The sequence below is a fragment of the Anticarsia gemmatalis genome, chromosome Z (assembly GCF_050436995.1).
Source record: "Anticarsia gemmatalis isolate Benzon Research Colony breed Stoneville strain chromosome Z, ilAntGemm2 primary, whole genome shotgun sequence".
Classification (NCBI taxonomy): Eukaryota; Metazoa; Arthropoda; class Insecta; order Lepidoptera; family Erebidae; genus Anticarsia; species Anticarsia gemmatalis.
Genome location: NC_134776.1, coordinates 8,797,007 through 8,816,635, shown reverse-complemented (window position 1 = coordinate 8,816,635; position 19,629 = coordinate 8,797,007). Strand labels below are relative to the sequence as shown.

Below are 19,629 nucleotides of genomic sequence, written 5' to 3'. Positions count from 1 at the left end.
AATATCCTTTCCGCCGTATCTCTTGGTTACTGCATATTAGTCAAATTAAATATTCTAAATATCAAATAGGTCGTTAACATCCTTAACGGCATCGAATTAGAAACTACAATGTTCCACCGGATGACCGGTTACGCATGCAGAGTTATTCATTTAAATTCGATCATACAATTCCAAGTCACGTAACTTGCCTTCAGACTATTCTACGCAGTCTTGTCAAGTTGTTAGAAATCATCAGGAGTTATGCATTCAATGTCAATATTATTTTAACGTATTTTCCCTTACATTTTTTGGTTAATTCTGCTGCTAATGCACATAATAATATGATGTAGGTTTCTAAGTTAAGAACTGAACTGCTCAGAGAATTAAGACAATGATCGAAATAAAGTTAAAGTTCGTTAAAGTAGCTCCCAAACAACGCGTTTCAGCAAGATTTCGTTTTCAAACGAAGTCTTAGATTGCGATTACGTAGGCATTTAATAGTCAAAAGTGTGACGTCATATCCTGCGTTGCATGCAGTTCCATCAACTCGCCGGTCGTCGCTCCAATAATAATTGAGAACGTTTTGAACGTTTAACTGACACTCGTTTACGCTCACTAACCGCGCTTTTATTATATTGTTTTAATAAGTCAACACCTGTTCAAGTTCAAGTTTTTTCCTGAGTTACTCAAAGTAGTTTTGAAAGCGAAATTATATGCCATACAAAATACCGCAATTAAGATTTATTCGTATTTCTCGCTTGTTGGTAAGTTTGAAGGATCTTATATGAACCTATCTAAACTTATGGGTTGAAGATGACCAAAAGTAGCTTGTTTTCTGTAGGATAGAGTAGTAGATAGTAGTAGAATTCTGTAGAATATAGAGAGATCCCGGTTTATAAGTGATCGTCACTTGTGAACTTGACAGGCCACTACGCGTGGGTCCAAAATAATTAACACTGATACTGTAACTGTTATTGAAGTGCCATGTCTAAAATATTGGAGAAAAGGAGAGGATATTATGGCTCGATGAAGCGTGGATATGAAGAATAGCTTTCCAAACGCTACGCGGTACGTTGACTGCATGCAGCTCACACGGACGCAACGATTCAACGCACTCACGTACTCGTACATAAGTACCAAGTTATACCAACACAAAGAAGCAAGTATTTTTAATTTTAAAACAATTCATGCACTTTTTGGTGAAATAACCTCAAAGCGTAATCAGTGATCTACGAAAATGCAGGTAATGATTTTCCCTAAACCGGCAACACGAAGGTAATTGTTGCTTAGTTTGAAATATGCATTAAGCTAATAAACTAAACGATTATTTCATAGAAGCTCTTCGTTATCCAAATGCACTGGTAGTGGAGTAAGGGGACAAAATCGCAGACCAAGAGTAGATAAAAAGATACTGTGTAATTTTTACTGAACAAAAAACAAAGGTTACTCTATACTGGAATATACTACACGAATTCATGTTATAGTAAGTGAAAGGAATAGTAAAATGTACTAAGTTTAAAAGAGTCCGTGTTTGGTAAAAAACTTCAGATATTATTGAAACTTAGTTAAATATACTAAATGGGCACATAATTCTGTCATTAAGCATTTAGTAAGATGAACGTGTTTAGATGTAATATCAGTGTGCGATGTGGGTGAGATGAGCTTTCTTCGCATACCGCGCATTGCGTGTCCCGCTCGTTGCGGCAGCAATGGTTCCGTTGCACTCCACTTCGCGCGAGGCCTGCGTTCGCACACCTAATGAATCCCGTACTTATAACACTCTACACATCGATCTTATACCATCAAATGCTATTATTTAAAAAGCAGCATATTTCTGGAATTAAAGAAAAAAGGGGCGTTCCCAATGGCGACGTACATAATAATATGTTGGCAGTTACACTTCCTTTACCAAATATGTACATATACAGCCTATATTTCGTACGCGGGTATTTGATGAAGTTAGACTGTATTGAAAAAATATTATATGTACATTCTACCTTATAATATTAAGATAATAGAGTCGAATGACTTAGACGTGATGATCTTAACGTGAGTCGCCTATTGCCCACTCACCTCCTTCCATCCCAGAGGATGCGCGCGCAACTTTTCCCGGCCCCTCCCTCAACTTGTTGACGCTTATACCGAATCCACCTACTACCCTCTTACAAACATTTATCTTTCATTTTTTGTATTGGATCGACATAAAAAATATAACGCTGGCTCCATTAGCCAAACATGTTTGACACAGCGTAACATACGTATTTATACGAGTATTATAACGTACCAAATTCGGAAACTTAGCCGTCTCTACAATTTGGATAAGCGACGCGGTTACATTAGAATAAAGTTATTTTTTTAGTGATTTCATAAACCCGTCGTGAGTAACACGTGGATTCTAACGAAGTTAGCCGTTGGATCGAGAGGCCCGTCGAGGCGGGCTGGTCATTGGCACGAGGCCACGGGGTCTTCGGCCGCGCCATCTCATACTAATAACTGACCTAACACTATGCACACCTTCCCGCCAAACGAGGGTAACATTGCACCTGGCCGTAGCCGACGCTCCTTTTTATGCTAGCTATCTATCGTTGGCAGTTTATTTTAATCGTGTGCGCAGATGGCGCGAGCGCAGGGGTCGCACACCCGTCGCCGGGCGCGCACGATTATGTACCCTATGATCAAATGCGGAGGGTGCACGTAGATAGGCTTACATCGATCCTCGAACCTGAGTTGTAAACAAACCAGGCGAGGGCAATGGCTGCCTGCCACTCCCCGCGCTCTACCGCGGCGGCGACGCCATTCAACCGGGAAGTTCAACATTTATTTTTAGCGTTCCACGAAACTTCCAACGCTGATAAAATAACGGACTTGCTAAGAACATATTTTTTTAATTGGCCAGTTTACTGGTTTTCATTGCATACATGTTGGTAAGCGAATAATATTAATTAAAAAATAATCATTTAATAAAAATAAATATTATTAAGCGTACTTCAATTGTCAGGGATTTAAATTTAAAATAATCTTGAATAACATAATAATAGTCTCCCTGGTTTATTTAAAACAAACAAGTTGGTTAAAATGTCTACCGGAGATAACAACAAATACTTACAATGATTTAAAGAAATAGTGAGCGAAGCTAATATTATATTATTAACATTTTTTTTATATTAAAAAAGACCAGTATTTAATATAAAACAACAATGAAGTGCTATCCACATTTGTTAGCAGAAAAATAGTAGTGATTAGCTGTAATCGTTCAAAGCGTGGGCGCATTAAGACACAAGGAAACGAGGCAAATGCCTCAGAGATGCGAAAAAATCTAAAACTGCTCGCAACCGCGTAGTGAACAAACAAATCGGCTTGCTCCGTCCACAGGAAATAAAACGGTCGGTCTGCTATTTTTACAACCGGTACCGTGAAAGTAACAAATTTGCTTTACAATACATCATGAGCGCGAGGCGCTAATATAAATAATATAGAAGGGTGATGTTGTCATGAGACCAGGTGCAGAGAGAGAGGTCAATAACCGCAAAAGTGTGACAAGTTAACGACAAAGTTATGCTTAAGAATGTTTGCGATCTACTACTCGTAGCGTTACTACACACTACGTCTAACCATCGGCATTGACATTGAAGTTTCCGCGGGCTGCCGTTACGTGCAGAGGCCAAGAGCGCGGTATCGCTTCCGAAAACTGTTGTCTTCGGCAGCGTCGGCGGCGGCAACGGCGGCGGCGATGGCGGACAGCCATGAGTCAATGACCTGAGGGCGAGGAGAGCGCGGGAGGGTGCGCGCGCACGCAGCCGCGCCCCGCCTTTATTTATTACGCTACGCGCGGCGCGTTCGGCGCCGACAACGCGCGGCGGGGCGGAGGCCGCATTCCGGACGGCCGGCGCCGCGGCCCGTTGTGCGCTGCGAAAATAACGCGCACAGTACCGACTCATCGGCGAATCGACGTCAGTAATCCAGTCACACTTTAAAATAAACTATCTCAAACTTACTCAGTTTCGGGAAGCAGACGTGAGCACGTGCGCCAACCTCGTGTAGCACTCTAATGTCTCTCAGCTCACAGGCACCAAAGTCACTGTCTATAACGGCAAAAGTCATAGTAAAGACGTAATCAAGCTTCTCGAACACGCTGCCGCGTCGCATGTCTATACATAAGTTAACACATAAGTTCACATGGCGCGCGCGAAGTCTAGTTACAGAGCGGCGGAAAGCGCGTTAGCTTCGATGGCGGTATGACGCATTAGTGAGCGCGCGGCGCGGCTATACAGAGTGCGCAAGCAGACGGGGTAGTGAAAAGAGCGCGGGGAGCGCGGGGTCTCCCCCCGCGGTGGCTCCGTGCTGCCCTCTGCGTCGGGCTCATCGACCGCGCTCGCCCTAACCGCGACACGATGTTGCTGCCATGCCACTCTCACTGTACCGCAACACGACACGACGCGATCTCGTCCACTTCCATCATGACACACTACCGCTTCTCCCAAAATTACTCACGCTCCCCTATATAATCGTCACGATGCAGCCATGTCTGATCTGCCAAACACCCAACCACTTGCCGCACCTTGTTATGAAAGGGCTATTCAGCTAAAAGGCTCAAAGCAAAGTCCAACCCACGCACTACGGCATAAAACGCATTTACAACGGCGTTACTTCGACAGTTATGTAGATAGAGCTAAATCTTGTTAAGAATAAATATTTTCTAACGGCAATCTTGCAAAATATAGGGACGCGTTACAAAACATGCAACGGTTTGCAACCTCGCAATCGAAGGCCGCCATGATGGATGGGGTGCCAAAAAAATAAAGAGCCCGTTCCGAACGGCTCTACCGCCCTCGTGTCGACCGGCCGATAGCGATACGGTAACGGACCGAGGAGCGACAGCGACGACGTGTCAACAACCACGCGCACGTACAACCAACTACTACAAAACACGCTAAACGATAACCGACTAATTTACACAATCGATGAGGAGACTTCAATCATTTGATGGGTCTTGTTGCAGAATTCTTTAATTTTACTGTCATGAAAAAATCTTAAAAAGTTGTTAGATCAGTAAGGCAAAGTACAGCTTATTCAGGATAAGTTTAGGATATTGTGACAGAAAAATTGAAAAAATATAATTAATTAGCTGAATACTGACGCTTATTCGGTAATGGTGAAACCGGCCATTAATCTTCTGTGCAGAAACATTTTCTTTTTATGAAATAATTTAAATATCTGCACACTCTTATTTCTTTTTCCTAAATCTTCATTGATTAGTTTCAAAAAGTAAATCACTTCATGTTTACAAAATCACGAAGAAAAAGTACGAGTAATAACCTTATCCACTTTTGAAATTTTACTACTTCAAACGGCCTTTGCTTTTTTCTGCAACATTCAATGAACTAGTTTTTTTTTCTCATCGACGCTTGAGTAAATACGCCTCCGAATAAGAATTGAAACGTGCGATTGTGGCCTCTCTAACGAGTAGTCATTTGGAACACCGGCTCCGCGCGCCAGTGCAATAGGACTTGTACGAAATCAAAAGTGCACAAGGTGACTAGTGTTTTATGAATCCAGATGATGAATGAAACGTTTAGATTAAATTTTCTTTAGTGTCATTACCCGATAAATGTGTGCTTATTCAAGTTGAATACCAACAGGTTTGCTGCGGCAAATTCTCGCCGGCCTACCAATCTGCTGACTGGTTCCTCTGGAAAAAGTCAACTCAAAAGTTGCCGCCGCACCAAACCTGGTTTCCACAACACCGTTAAGTACTGTTTCGGCTTGCAGTTATTATTGCAAATCATTACCAAAATTACAACTTTGTTTAAGAAGACAATAGTCAACGTCAGAGTTTTATTCAGAATTAAATACTTTAATAAGGGGCGTAGCAAAAATGTTCCTTATTCTATCTTACAAGACAACAACACACACTGTGACTCAAAGGAATTCAGAGAGACAATGTCGTTCCTAAGTTTTAAATTATTAATTGAGATTATAGATCTCAGACATTTAGAATGACGTTTGTATATTTTATAAATAGTTTAGCATTTCCGAGTGTCTCTCAGCGGTCTGAGGCAAATGACAAGGAAAGCATACACTACCTACGCAGAGCATACTGAAATAGCAGCGCGCGCGCCGCCTATGACTCAGCGCAGACAATGGACCTGGTGTCCCCGCCAGCGACAGCTTTCGCCAACGTCAACACGTCATTGCGTCTACTTCATTAAATGCATATAACCTATGTTTATAACTGGTGTTTGATTTCAAGGCAAATTCTAATTATTGTTTTGTACCAACTAACCAATAAACACCTGTAAAAAATTCGCCGAGTATATCGATGAAGTATCATCATAGTTGACGAGCTTAGATCTCACAAACAATCTGGTTAAGATGTAAAACATCCACAAAAAAATCTACTAAACGTATATTCTAATTTGTTTGTAAGAAAAAAGTTACCTATCTTAATTTCGATATAATCAAGAAGGAATGGTTAGGTTACATGTTTACCGCAAATAAACTATAATCTTTACTAATACCAGAGGAAATTATTAGAATAATTTAAATTCACTAATGTAAACTGGTCTCTCCGCGGCTATCAAAACACATCTATATGGAAATACGTAGACAATACGACACATATGTACATATTTTATACTCATCTGATACTAATATACATAAAAAATCTTTACAGTCACCAATATTATAGCAGACTGTTTTTGAATAAATTTCGATATATTCTAGGATATTGAATGAGTACTTTATGTATTTAATTTTAATTGTATCAATAGTCAAATAATCGTTTTCCAAGTCATGTCAAAATGGCGGTGACCAACGGCCATTTCAGTTGGACGAAGTGCGGTTAGTCAAATATTTCTCAAGTCGAGTGCTTGGCAAACATGCCTAGTGGCACATACTAATGTGATGCTAATCATTACGCCGGACACATATTAATTTCAGTACGGCACTTTAACACAGCGATGCGACCGCGCGACATAGCTCACCAATCAGTAACGGTGTTACTAAAGGTCTTCGACGAAAGGAAGCCAATATAGCGGTCCCATTGCCCCACGGCGAACTTAACATTGCAGTATAAGGTGGGAACAGTATCGAACCATTTCACTTGCATTTTTATTAACCTGAGAATGAAATAAAAGGAGAACATGAAAAGATAGGAATCAAATATTGTTTAAAGTCCAGTCAATTGAACGTAAGTAAACTTTACGCTGAATGTATTTACGACAGATTCGGAAACGGTAGAACTGACTTCAATTTTTAAGAAGATTAGAACCGACTTTAGACGAGCAGTGGGTTAAGCAACCCTTGGCGCGGTGTCTCTATAGTGTGGGTGACGCATTAGTGGTATTTGAACTGAGCGTCTCCGTGTTAAACCCTTTTTAGCACGGAGACTAAAAAGGTTTTAACATGGAAATTTAGAATGTCGACCCAGTTGCTGTCTACTAAGATAACGTTAAGTCATGTCAAAGTCTGCTCACGCAGCTCGAAAAACTTCGACACTAGGTTGAGTACTAGCCATACGATAAAATAAACCATGTAATCCTTAATATACCCGATCATTTGCAAATCGATGTTAGCCGCACCAATTAATGCCTTCATAAAGCGCCTCTCCGATTAGCTCGTACAAAGTCCACTCAAATGAAATCTGTCACATTCTGTTGAGTGGTTTATCCGTTGAGCTGTTACATCGAATAAACTGTTGGCTACCTGATGCACCTGAACGGTATACCTGTTGCTTTGCTTATTTACTAAAACACTGTCCGCCTTAATAAACTGTTACTCTTCTTAGCAATTGTCATTAAATTAATACTTTTGAAGAATTAAATAAGTTTGTTAATTCTAAGCGATCATGCTTATCTTAATTCAAGTATGTGGCAAAATCCGCATGAAAAACAGTTTTTTGTAATACTTATAGAAAGTATTTTATATCACTTTATCGTTACTTTACTTTCCATAACCTACCGCTTACCACCCTATTATCAAAATAAGACTAAAATTGCACTGATGTGTCCTGAGCCTCTTGCGTAAACGGCATATGAACATTGCACATTTTATTCTTCGTTATTTAATTTGTTAAATGAATTCAGGAGTAGTGGTAACTGCGAAATGATTACGATCCTTTTTTAAAATTAAAACGTATGCATTAGTATAAAAACTACTATTAATTAAAAAACAAAAGAGCGACACGAAACGACGAACACGAAAATAATAACAGAAACGAAACAACTGCATACCAAATAAAAGAGTTAAATCAATAGCGGGCTAATCCTAAGTTAGGCGTTGTGACAAGCGAGCGCTACGTCCATGTTGGTGACAGGCGAGCTGCTGGGCTCACGCTTTTGTAACGAGTTTGTTACACGTTCGTGACGTCTCGTTAAATGGGGGGACGACACGTCACGGCACTGTGTTTCCCAGTGTGTACTGCACAAAACAACACAAGCAACAGTCTGCAATGGTGTGGGGTCAGCTTTAGGTCCTGATCTTTGTGGGAAATGACAGGTGCCAAACCGGTAGATTTTGATATGTCTACCTTTACGAAGGGGGACGCGTATTTTTTCAATAAATTAATCACTGCAAAGCAATGAGAATGTTGTCAACTGAGGATTTTAGCAGTTTTAATGTTTTCATTGAACTACTATCAAATTTGGTAATGACGTAGACTTTGGGCAAACGCACACTACAAAAAAGTATTGCGAGTTTACCACAGCGGTTTTAAGAGTATAAAACTGCAGGAAGTTTTACAAACTCAATTATTCAATCAATAAATAATAATTGAACGCTACCGAAATTTGATCTGCATACATTGATTCGTCCCAATATAAAACGGGCCATTTAAAATGTATGCTACATAAATAATAACTTAGTATCGAGCTTGTGGAGCTAACGAACAACAGGTGTTCGTCATTTGATGCGGAAGCTTTACGATAAACACTCATTCGAGTAAAGTAGAAGAAGGGAAATAAATATTCAGAAGCTTAGGGGTAAAAAGTGACTGTCAAATGTTGTCGTGAGCTGGTACAAGCATCGTACCTGTCGAAAAAAACAAACCTTTTTGTTACCCTCTTGGTCGTACGTCGACGTTAAACAAGGAAATAACTGATTAAACACACAATGTTCACGTCATGCGCACTGCATAGTGAAACAATTAGACCAATAAAAAATAGGTCCAATGCAGAGCGATTTTCTAATAATGTATATAAAAGCAATCAATATTTACACAAAATATCCTTGCATACATCTACTACAAACGGCACTCAATTACGTAGTTTTGTACATTTTGTTTCGCAGATTGAGGGCGTGCTTTGAGCTCTTCGGATTATATTCGCAAGCTTAAGCCTCCGGCGTGCCCGGCGCGGATTGCCACTCCCGAGAAAAACCAATAAACTTTTCAGGATGAAATACTTTAGCTTTCTGTTGAATTCCAATTACCGTAACATTATTCATCAAATTCTCAATATTATTGAAACCATAACAGTTCATCATCAATAACGGTACCTACAAAAGATTTTTAATATAATTAAAGTATAAGTTTGTGCACAGGTTCTTGGAAAAATTAATCGTCGCAACCAGTGGTGATAAAAAACGAGCAGAAGCCCACGTCAAACAGAACTGAAAATATCCTAATAAGCAAAAGCTACAGGATTAGGACTCCCTCCTTATTAAGATTGTCGATGAATTTAAGTAATTCACAAATATATTGGAATAAAATTTAAAAAAACTAGTGATTAAAGATCATAAAATTATGTTCCATCAGCAGCGCGAGTCAATGAAAATCACGGTTAATTTTTCTGAACAAATCGAACACGATTCTAAGAAACTTCAATCATCGCTTCATGTGAAATAAGTTCATAAAGAAATGTTCTAAGCAAAAACTGATTGTACAGATTTATGAACCATGATCACGTTCGTCTGTTGAATCTCAAAACCACCGAAAGAAAAGCATTTTAGTATAAATGTTTTTTCAAATAAACTATCTACAGGTATCTTCTTAAGAATACGATTATTATCTTAGAAGCATTGTTAAGTCATATAGGAAAGCTTGCACGACACTACAATATCTGCATTAATAATGATGTGTAAGGATATAGAAGTGAATGAATAACTGCAATAAGTATGCTGATAACGAGATGGTACGACCGTACGAATGCGGCCAGGCAGTAATAGGAATGGCCTGTGAATATTTTTGCACCGAGCCTTGGCCGGACTCGCCCAACGGCATTCTCAACCGCTACCACGCCACGGAGCCACCTATACTTAGTCTTACTAGCTTTTGTTTTTTAAGAAACCGACTTTTATTAAAATACCACAATTAAAAGAATTATTTATTTATTTAATGCCGCTAAGGCTTATCAAAGTTGTTGAGCCGCGTAGACATATCAGACTCGGGTCAACCCTTGCTTTCCTACTTGACATAAACTAACACCTATAGTTCTTCAGTTCTCTTAAAAAATACCTAATTACTACGATTAGCAGATTAGCACCCGGATGGCCGGTCTAAGGTCGTACATATATTATTCTCATATTATAATTGTCTGGCAATTGATACAAAACCGAAACATGCACAAAAAGATTTCACATCCCGCAACTTGGGTCAGCATATCCTGATCTAAAGCGTAATCATAAACGCTATAGGTAATTGTGGATTAGCGTTTAGAAACTTACATCAAAAATAACAAAAACTAATAAAATTCGTGTTTTTTTATTTAGGCAATAACACTCACAAAGTAAGTGTCATGAATATTACTTCAACAAGAAATATGTGTGAGGGAGTAAGGCCTACGGTGAGAGAGAGAGACAGACAAATCGAGCGTGGGAACAGCTCAACATACGAAGTATGACTGCATTTGAGCCTGAGGCGATTCAGACAAGTTGGTGGAAAAAAGTTGTCCATGTAAGTACTCAGTCATGCCTTACGAAAGCCTCGTAAAAGTAACGGACCTTCTTGATGTGCAAAAGTGTATAGTAGAAAGTTATAAAAAGTACGAGCGGTCAGAAGCAACAATAAACGTCAGTTGCATTGCTCCATCCATTCACTGCAAACAAGTTAAATTCGCAGAGACATGAAATGAGCCCGGGGAAATTTAAGTTTAAAACCTCTATTGAAAATGTTCATTCCACTTTGTATAGAGACATTTATTTAACGCTACGTTTCACCAAATTAAGCGTACTCATGCAACTGGAGTTTCGTTTTACAGTATCGTACAGTTTATAATAATAGTTATACATACGTGTATCTTATGCAGTAATTTAAGAATTACTTTTACTAGGACTATTAAGTACTTATATAAGTGTTAAAGGAAAACCAATTACTGTTAAAGGCAAAAGCAATAAAAACAGTTCTACGCCATTTTTGAAGTATGAAGTATGTAAAGCTATCAATATTTTCAGCAGTGCCAAAAGAAATACATTATTAGTGTTAGTTATCGATTGATACACATCACACTGAAACCGAACTGTTAGTAGAGATCACATGGATTTTTACAACACTTGATATTATTTTAATAGGTACATTAATTCAAGAAAATATTAAAATGTCATTATTAGGTTTTCATGCCCAAGGGTGAAACGGGAACCCTATTACTAACACTACCCAGTCTGTCACCAGGTTGCATCTCGGCAACCGCAAGGCAGATGATGTATTTTTATTACCGCTTTAACAGCAAATACTAAAATCGGAATAAATTAAAATGTTCAAGGGGGCTCCCATTCAAAAGACGTGAAATTTTGCTGTTTTTTTTTTAAATAATGGTACCGACACATTCAGTCGGCATTCTAATTAAAATTTTTAAGGTCGTAGGATAGATGGTAACATATTTTTCAGAAAACCGATTACTGCGCTTCATTTTCAAGACAATCGACGAGCGCATTTACACATATCCTTGTGATAACGTTCTGCATACACTTAATTTCGCACCTGAAAGCTTTTAAACCATTTTCCCACACGCACTAGTTTCCAACTTCACTATTTGCAGATATTGGCTCATAGCCAACACACTGCTGCACATCTTTGAACAATCAATACAATATGATAGACTATACTGTGCCGGATAACGATTCAACCCAGCTAGTTGTGTTGTGAGAGTAACGACTAGAATATATGAAAACTTCATCGTATTGCCTATTGCCCTTTAGCTCTATAACTTTATCTAACAATCATAATATATATTACAAAACAAAGCTTCCAGTGTATTATGGAAAGTTCTATTGTCTAATCAAGAATAGGTACACTTTTGCATTCTCATATTAAACTTATAGGGATATATTAACGTGTACATTTTCATTAGTTTTCTCGACATCCTACTCCTACTGCCCAAGAGTCTCGTGTCTGGGAGCCAGCTTGCAAAATGATCCAAACATCAAACAAGAAGAGTAAATTAAAAATAGCGTTATTTTTCATTTAAATTGTAAAGCTACTACCGTTTTAAAAATTCGGAAATTAATGAGCAATCAACAACTCATTGTTTTAATATCTTGAGTTATATTCTATAGTTCGAACGTTATACTTTCAGTTCTTTGTATCTACAGTATCTCCCGTTCATTTTGTGACCATAGTAACCTGCGTAATTCAGGTATTATACCTATTTTCTTTAGACAATATAAACAAGTTCTCAGAAGCATATTGATCAACATCACTTAAAAGACAAACACAATTCAAGAGAGGCAATCGCGACCAGTGTTTTATTGATCTCAATTCAATAAAAGTACAAAAATGTATCCTGAATTTTATAGAGAATTTAATTTAGCTCTTAGCACTAGATATTGACTAGACCAGGACCGGCAGATCTAAGGCACGCGCGCCATAGGTATGTGGCACGCCACAGGAAACCTTAGGTATGGCACGTTCAGCCAATATTTTTTCACGTGGTTTTAACGTATTTGCGTCAACGTGGCCGGCACGTCACGTATTCATTAAGCAGTTTAAAAAAAACATTGGAATATAAATGAATAAAAACAAAATTTCTACTTTCTGACCACGGAAGTGCTTGTGATGTGGAATGCATAAATACGCATATAACTATTTCAAGTTACAGTTAAAAGGTTCACCTCATCTTACGGCGTAAATTGCAACTAAACCTGCGTACATATTTGTCGTAAGTCGCGGACATAACCGGAATCTTGGAGCGATTATTGCGGTCGGCAGTTTGTTCAGAGCTTTAAAGCTCACGCTAGATGTAACGCAAATAACGTATTAAACGATCGTAAATTCATGAAGTGTGCACTCATAAAATTATCGATATCAGTTCTGTTAAACACCCTTACGCCAATTAACGTAGACACGATTAATTAATATCAACAAGCTTAATGTCACTGAAATCGCTGAATAAAATGCAATTCATATTAAGAGAGGCAGCTGTAAATAAGTTCGAATTAACAAAACTAAGGAAGTTTGTTTCATTGATACTTAATATCGTAACAGAAGAATGCTTCAGAAGAATCAATACTCTGTTGTATGCTACAACAAAATTTATAAGAGTAAAAAATAATATCGACGAATAAGTTGACAGTATATGTTGTAGGGAGGGTTGTCAAAGGCCAAACAGTACCAGTATAGGCCGATCTCAAGGCATGTTGACCTTGCTGGGTGTTTACATCGGCGCGCATCGGTCGCGGACGCGTCAGGGCCGCGCATTGCACCGTGCGGTGGGACACAAACAACCTACATACGCATACCTATACCAATGCTAATGTGGTTCTATCTACATAGTGGTTCGAGTATGCAGGACGCCCGCCGGCCGTGTCCGGTTAGGCGCGTCGCGTTCCGATCCAAGGATGCCACTGAACTCCTAGCACGCTCATTGTCAGTCTTGTCTTGAGACACATATTGTTTCATCTTTAGTATAAAACCTCAAGTTTCATTGCTACTGTAACTGTAAGCAGCATGCGTAAAACGAGAGTCGTGCAATAAGTTCAACGCTTACAAGAATATACAAGTAGTTATAAATGACAGAGTAAACAACAATATTATTAGTATAATTAAATTTTAAAATGTATTTTATAGTAAAAAGTGCTAATAAATGCTGCTAAAGTCGTGCTAACTCTACCTGCCGCATTGTACAAAATATTGTTCGGAGGAAGCGAAGCCAAGCTGACAAGCTTTGTCTGGTACTCAAAGTAAATACTGCATCGAACAATCGACGACAGTGAGCGCCTTAGTGTACCTACTTACATGAAAATTGAAGAATTTAAGGGGCTTTTAGAGCTTGTTTCTTATAGTCAACTAGTAGTAAATGCTTGTATTCAACATAGTTATGTGCATCAAAAAGACCAAGAAAAATAAGAGACACTTTATTAAATATTATAGATATATTAAGGCTTTACACATATAATGTATGTATGTATGTACATATGTATTGTATGTATGTATAAGTGCCATTAACTGTAAATAACACATAAGAATCTCGTTCTACGTAAAATGAGAGTTTTCCACAAGTATGTGATATGACAGCTCTGTTCCTAGATTATGAGTTAAGTTCTATATAATTTAGCACAAATTTTAGAAACAGACAAAAGTCGGCTGGCATCGGACAATTGTCGCCTGTTCATAAGAAGATAAACTTTTGCTTTGAAAGCTCTGGCCGCGGCGATATAAAGCGAATTAGTCAACAACGTGTTGAATCACGCAGAATTGTAAGTGTATTGTGGTACGCTAGTTCGTTGGCTACTTGCTTCCTACCCGACAATAGTAAATGTGTCCAAGCTTTGTGCAAACACAGCCATCGCACGCTGACATGCAATTTGCAATCCCGAGTTTGAACTTTTCACGCCAAAACAAGAAGTTGCGTACTCATTCTAATCTTTTTTCACTCTGCAAGGCTGCGTTATGCTGTTTTGTTAGTAGAATTTTTTATTGTACAGCATAAATGGCTTATAATTATTCTAATGTAACTTCTCTAGGTACTAATACTTAAAGCAATGCATTAGCTAAGTTGAATATGGCTACCAGATTAAGAACAAGAGTTGCAGATTTTCAACATAGACAAATTAAATCTACTTTTAAACGAGGCAGATCCAGAAGATCTGACGTTAACTTAAATGATTTATGACATTAATTTATAAGATATGAAAGCTTAATGTAGAGCAGTCCAGCTGAAGAAGAGAAGACGACATATTGCACTGAAGGCAGATCGTTTCATTAGGATTCTTGCAACTTTTACTATCAATTCAGAAAAAATTAATACATTATGACCACTGGAAGTCGTTAGTTAAGGTTAACAACATGAATCAATTGAAGAAGTCACCTATCAGATGCTAGAGTAAGCTAGAGAATAACAAACTTTCTTCAAAAGGATTTCTTTCAGGAAGCAGAATTTTCTATAGATTGAAATGCTTTTGTTACATATTTCTGACGTGAATGATACATTGAACACATTAGAGAACATGTTTTATGTTTGTGTTTCTCTCTCTTGCCGGGTTTGAATCTGAGAGGAAGACACTAAATGGTAAGCACAAGTACAGACAATTCATTTTTATAGACGTATAGCTACTAGACATTCTAGACGAATTAGAGACACCTGAAAGAGCTCATTACATGCGCCTTTGACACGTCGTGTATTACACGAATAGCTCTCATATGAACAAAACATTGTTTTAGTTGACGATTCTAAAAACTTATGACAATAAGCACAAATTCAGAGCAAACGAGAATTTTTGTCATTCAACGAAACTTTCTCATCGTACGTAAGCGGGGAGGCAAATGCAGGAAAATTCCAGGAAATGTTGAAAGTTGAGCAAGCATCATATTAAATATCGTGTAATACAGTACAGAAGCTGTTTAAATAGTTTGTCGTTTCAAATCGTATGTCGTTTCGTTTGAATTTTGGATGCGCTTTTGTGAAAACAGACGAGAATTTACAATATTTCATGTTGGCGATATTCAGTTGGTATTTTGTCTGTTCAGCACAGTGAGTTTGAAACACTAAAAATAATGATAATAGTAATGAAATCTACATTACTCAACATTGTATAACTATTATGGACTCCAACTGATATCTCTAAGTTCCCTAATCTATTTGCCATTTTGTACATATGATAAATAAGAAAATCTTAAGTTAAAGGTACAACCACCCCTTTGGTTAATGTTAAATATTTGTCAATTTAAATCTGTTCACATAGGCCAAAATATACAATAACCTAGTACTAGCTAAGTAGCTACTAAGAAAGGCGGAAAAACAAGATTAAAGGTAAAAAATGATATTAAATGTGAATTTAAGTTTGTTTGCTCACCACATACGTGGTGCTGATGCCCAGACGACTGTAAATGGCAAGTAAGCTTTACATCCGGTGAAGATGGCAAGAACGACATCCTGTTTGTTTGTTCACTGTATATATCGTACCTTGGTTGAATTGATCAAAAAATATTATAACATAACTGTACCGTTAGATTACTCATATTAAAAGTTTTAATTTTAAACCATTATCAGTCAATTTCTTCATACATATATTATCTCAAGTACTATACACCCATTGACATCTGTTTCAATTCATGAAGAAATAAATTTGACTGTAATTTTAATTTTACCCCTATACTACGACTGTTACTTTTGTTTTGATGAAGAAACTGGCCTTAAGTGAAGAATACATCTTTTCATAATATAACTGGCAAATGTTGACAGCTGTTGATAGACCAATGGTTACCAATAGACAATAAATACCCGTTTGAATGACGTTACTTTTTGAAAAACTTAGGAAAGATGGAGGACACCTGAGCGGAACAAGGAAGACTTAAGACCCTAACTGATGCTTGGCCTCATTTTCTACTAACTAACTGAGTCTCAAATCTCGTATGATTTGTCAATTAACCATGTACTACTTCTACTACCACATGGGAATGAAATTTTGAACGTTTCTTGTTATAATAAACAATTAATGTTCTTCCGTTAATAGCAAAGTTTGAAATAGCCTGATACATTTATACAGTTGAGCCTAATTAAGGCTTGATGTTTTGTTCCATACAGACCAATTCCTTTTTTATGTGTAGGGTCTTATATAATGATACGTTATTAGCACTGTAAATATCGAAGTAAAAACAATTGAATAACACAGACACGCCAAAGACATTTAATATTTATGCTTATTCGATTATAAAGTGGATTAATTACTTGTCAAGAGCTTGTTAAAATAATAAAAACCTCAATATTTCCCGGTCGCGGTTTTACTTTCAAAAGTTGACTCGCACAAAAGCTGTCGACGGCATTCGTTCGTACCTGAAAGAGCATTTAACGACTTCAAAATGGAGCATTCATACTCGTTCGAATTCAACAACAATTTGCACTCAATTTTTTATTCTGATACCGTTTGCGGCTTCTTGTCGTATGGTTCTTTGTGTAAATCCTAGAATGAAATGGCTATCTTCTATCTACTTACTATTACAGCTGTTCACTTTGTCAAATTCACAATTTGAACAGTTATGAGCTTAATGCGGCAATAGATAAAAATGTTCGTGAATAACAGCATGACGCCTTAATGTCTAGCTCAGACTGTAACTTTGCAACAGTGTGCTGTTCTGTTATATTAGTTAGATTGTAAATACATAGAAAGATGTAGTAGGATATTTCGAATGACGAGTATCGTGTGTCTGCACATGTTTGTTTACAATACAACCGGAGACAGCATCGCGGCGGCAGCACGGTCAGTGCAATTGATCTAAGTAGTAAAGGTCTAAACACATCTTTTGTAAAATATATTTGTGTATATAAACACGATCGTCAGATAAAGTGCCGCAGATGCTCATCAGATTATGGTCGTCTGATCAACCTAACAGTATTTTATACTGTTTTAATAACGAATATTTAAAAATTCTAAGAAAAGACACATTGCTTGGTCAGAAGAATAACAAAGACATTTAAATTGATAGATCTTTTTAAAAAATGGAAGAGTTTCTTTAAAGGAAATTTTCACTCAAACTAGTGTTTTGCTTTTAATGAATCCGGGTTAAGTATGAAGCTGTAAAACAAAATTACTAAATTACAGTTGTTAAGCTGAAATAGTGAATACTGCCCCAGATGCAGTGTTTCTCAGTTTACCAGTATATTTTAAGTTATAGCCTACCCAAAAAACATTTTTTATACTTAAGTTCGGTAAGCAATACTATTATTATGTACTTGTTGTTCATAATTTACAAAACTTTTGATACATTAAAAATATTCGGGATATTGTAGGTACCATAGAAAAGTAAACGCAGCAATTCAGCAAATCTTATGGTAATGATAACATAGCATCAAAATGAGAATATAAATCCCTATACATATAATATATTTCAATGAACATACATAAGAGTACTTATATTTGTTGCTCCTAGGACTAACTTACACTAGCGGAGGCGTCTTTGAACGGCAAGCGTCTTAAAATTGCGTCTGAGAACCATATAAGCCCTCTTTATGAAAACGTTCATCAAAAGCACTTCCAGACGTATCGATTAGTAAGGTTCCTTTGCTTCATAATTTTAAAGCAGAAATACTTCTATTTTAAGTCTACTCGTAGTCTAGTGTTTTGATGTCTGGAGTATTCGTATTTTTATTTTTGTAGTAGAGGCGAACAACCTACTCCGTTATAAAGAAAGTAATGTTTCTTAATAACAATTAATAAATATTTTCATTTCATATTGATGAGACGCAAGCAATGTAAAGCACAAGATGTAAAATCGTTATAAAAGGGCATATACATGATCTACTACTAAATGATTATTATAATGAATTCGTATAAAACATCTCACCGCAAACGGCTTTCATTTTATAAACAAATTTTCTTTTTTTAAACAAGTACTTACTTAAATTTAAGCAACCTATTAACAAAGTAGAGAGCGCTTGGTGAGAAGTAAGTTTCGCGCCCTGCGCCTTACTTTGAACACTAAACGACGCGTCGAGGACGAGGCTACCACCCAAGAAAAGAAAAGGAAGATACATACATAACTTAAGAGTAACTGAGACAACAAAACGGTCGCGGAATGCGGCGCACTTAATTTTTGTAACGGACTACGGGTCGAAAAGCGCGCGTCGCTGCCGTGAGGACCATGTAGTACGGACCGTATGGGGCAGGTGGGGGGATCGGCTGTAGTACGACGGCCCGCGCTTCTCGTAAAGGAAGCGACCCTGGCGCGGTCATTGCTCGCCGCGACCGCATTCCTCTCCCCCGCCCCCCGCACCTCTGCGGCGCCTGCGCATCAATGAACGGCTCGCGCGCAACTGCCGCGTCCACTCGCCCTATCTCATTCCCGCCACTGTCTGCTTTATCCCCTGCTTACTCCTTTAATAATCTTATCTCGGAAATGCTAACAGTTGTGGTGTACACTACATTGTTATTTAACAATCAATAAAAGTACTACTAAACTAAATGACTTACACTGAAATTTACCGAATAAAAAAGGAAGACCTAATACGTTTTTAATAACATAAATAAACTACTTTCAATTTCAATGACTTACACGCTAAACCATTTATTATATGTAATGATTTTAAAAAGTAGCAAAGTATTTACCTACTTATTTGGCCAAGTTACTATTGAAATAAAAATAAATACAGAAATAAAATGGTAAATAGAGAAATTCTGGGAGAATTTAGGAAAATAAACAGTGGCGGCGTCATATAATAGAGACAAGATGAATGGACAAAAGAAGCGAATCTGTATAACAGTAGTATTTTAACCTTTTTCAGATTA

General features: G+C 37.7%; 1 long non-coding RNA gene across 2 annotated transcripts in view; it reads right to left on the bottom strand.

Annotated features, from left to right (window-relative positions):
* The window catches only part of LOC142986538 (uncharacterized), a 62,625-nt gene that overhangs the window by 26,597 nt on the left and 16,399 nt on the right, over positions 1 to 19,629 (bottom strand). The window contains exon 1 of one of the 2 annotated variants that reach the window (XR_012960392.1): positions 3,975 to 4,556. The exons of the other annotated variant lie outside the window; for it this stretch is intronic. This is a non-coding gene — a long non-coding RNA (uncharacterized LOC142986538). Of the gene's footprint in view, positions 1 to 3,974; positions 4,557 to 19,629 lie in introns of those variants that run through there. 2 annotated transcript variants of the gene reach the window in all.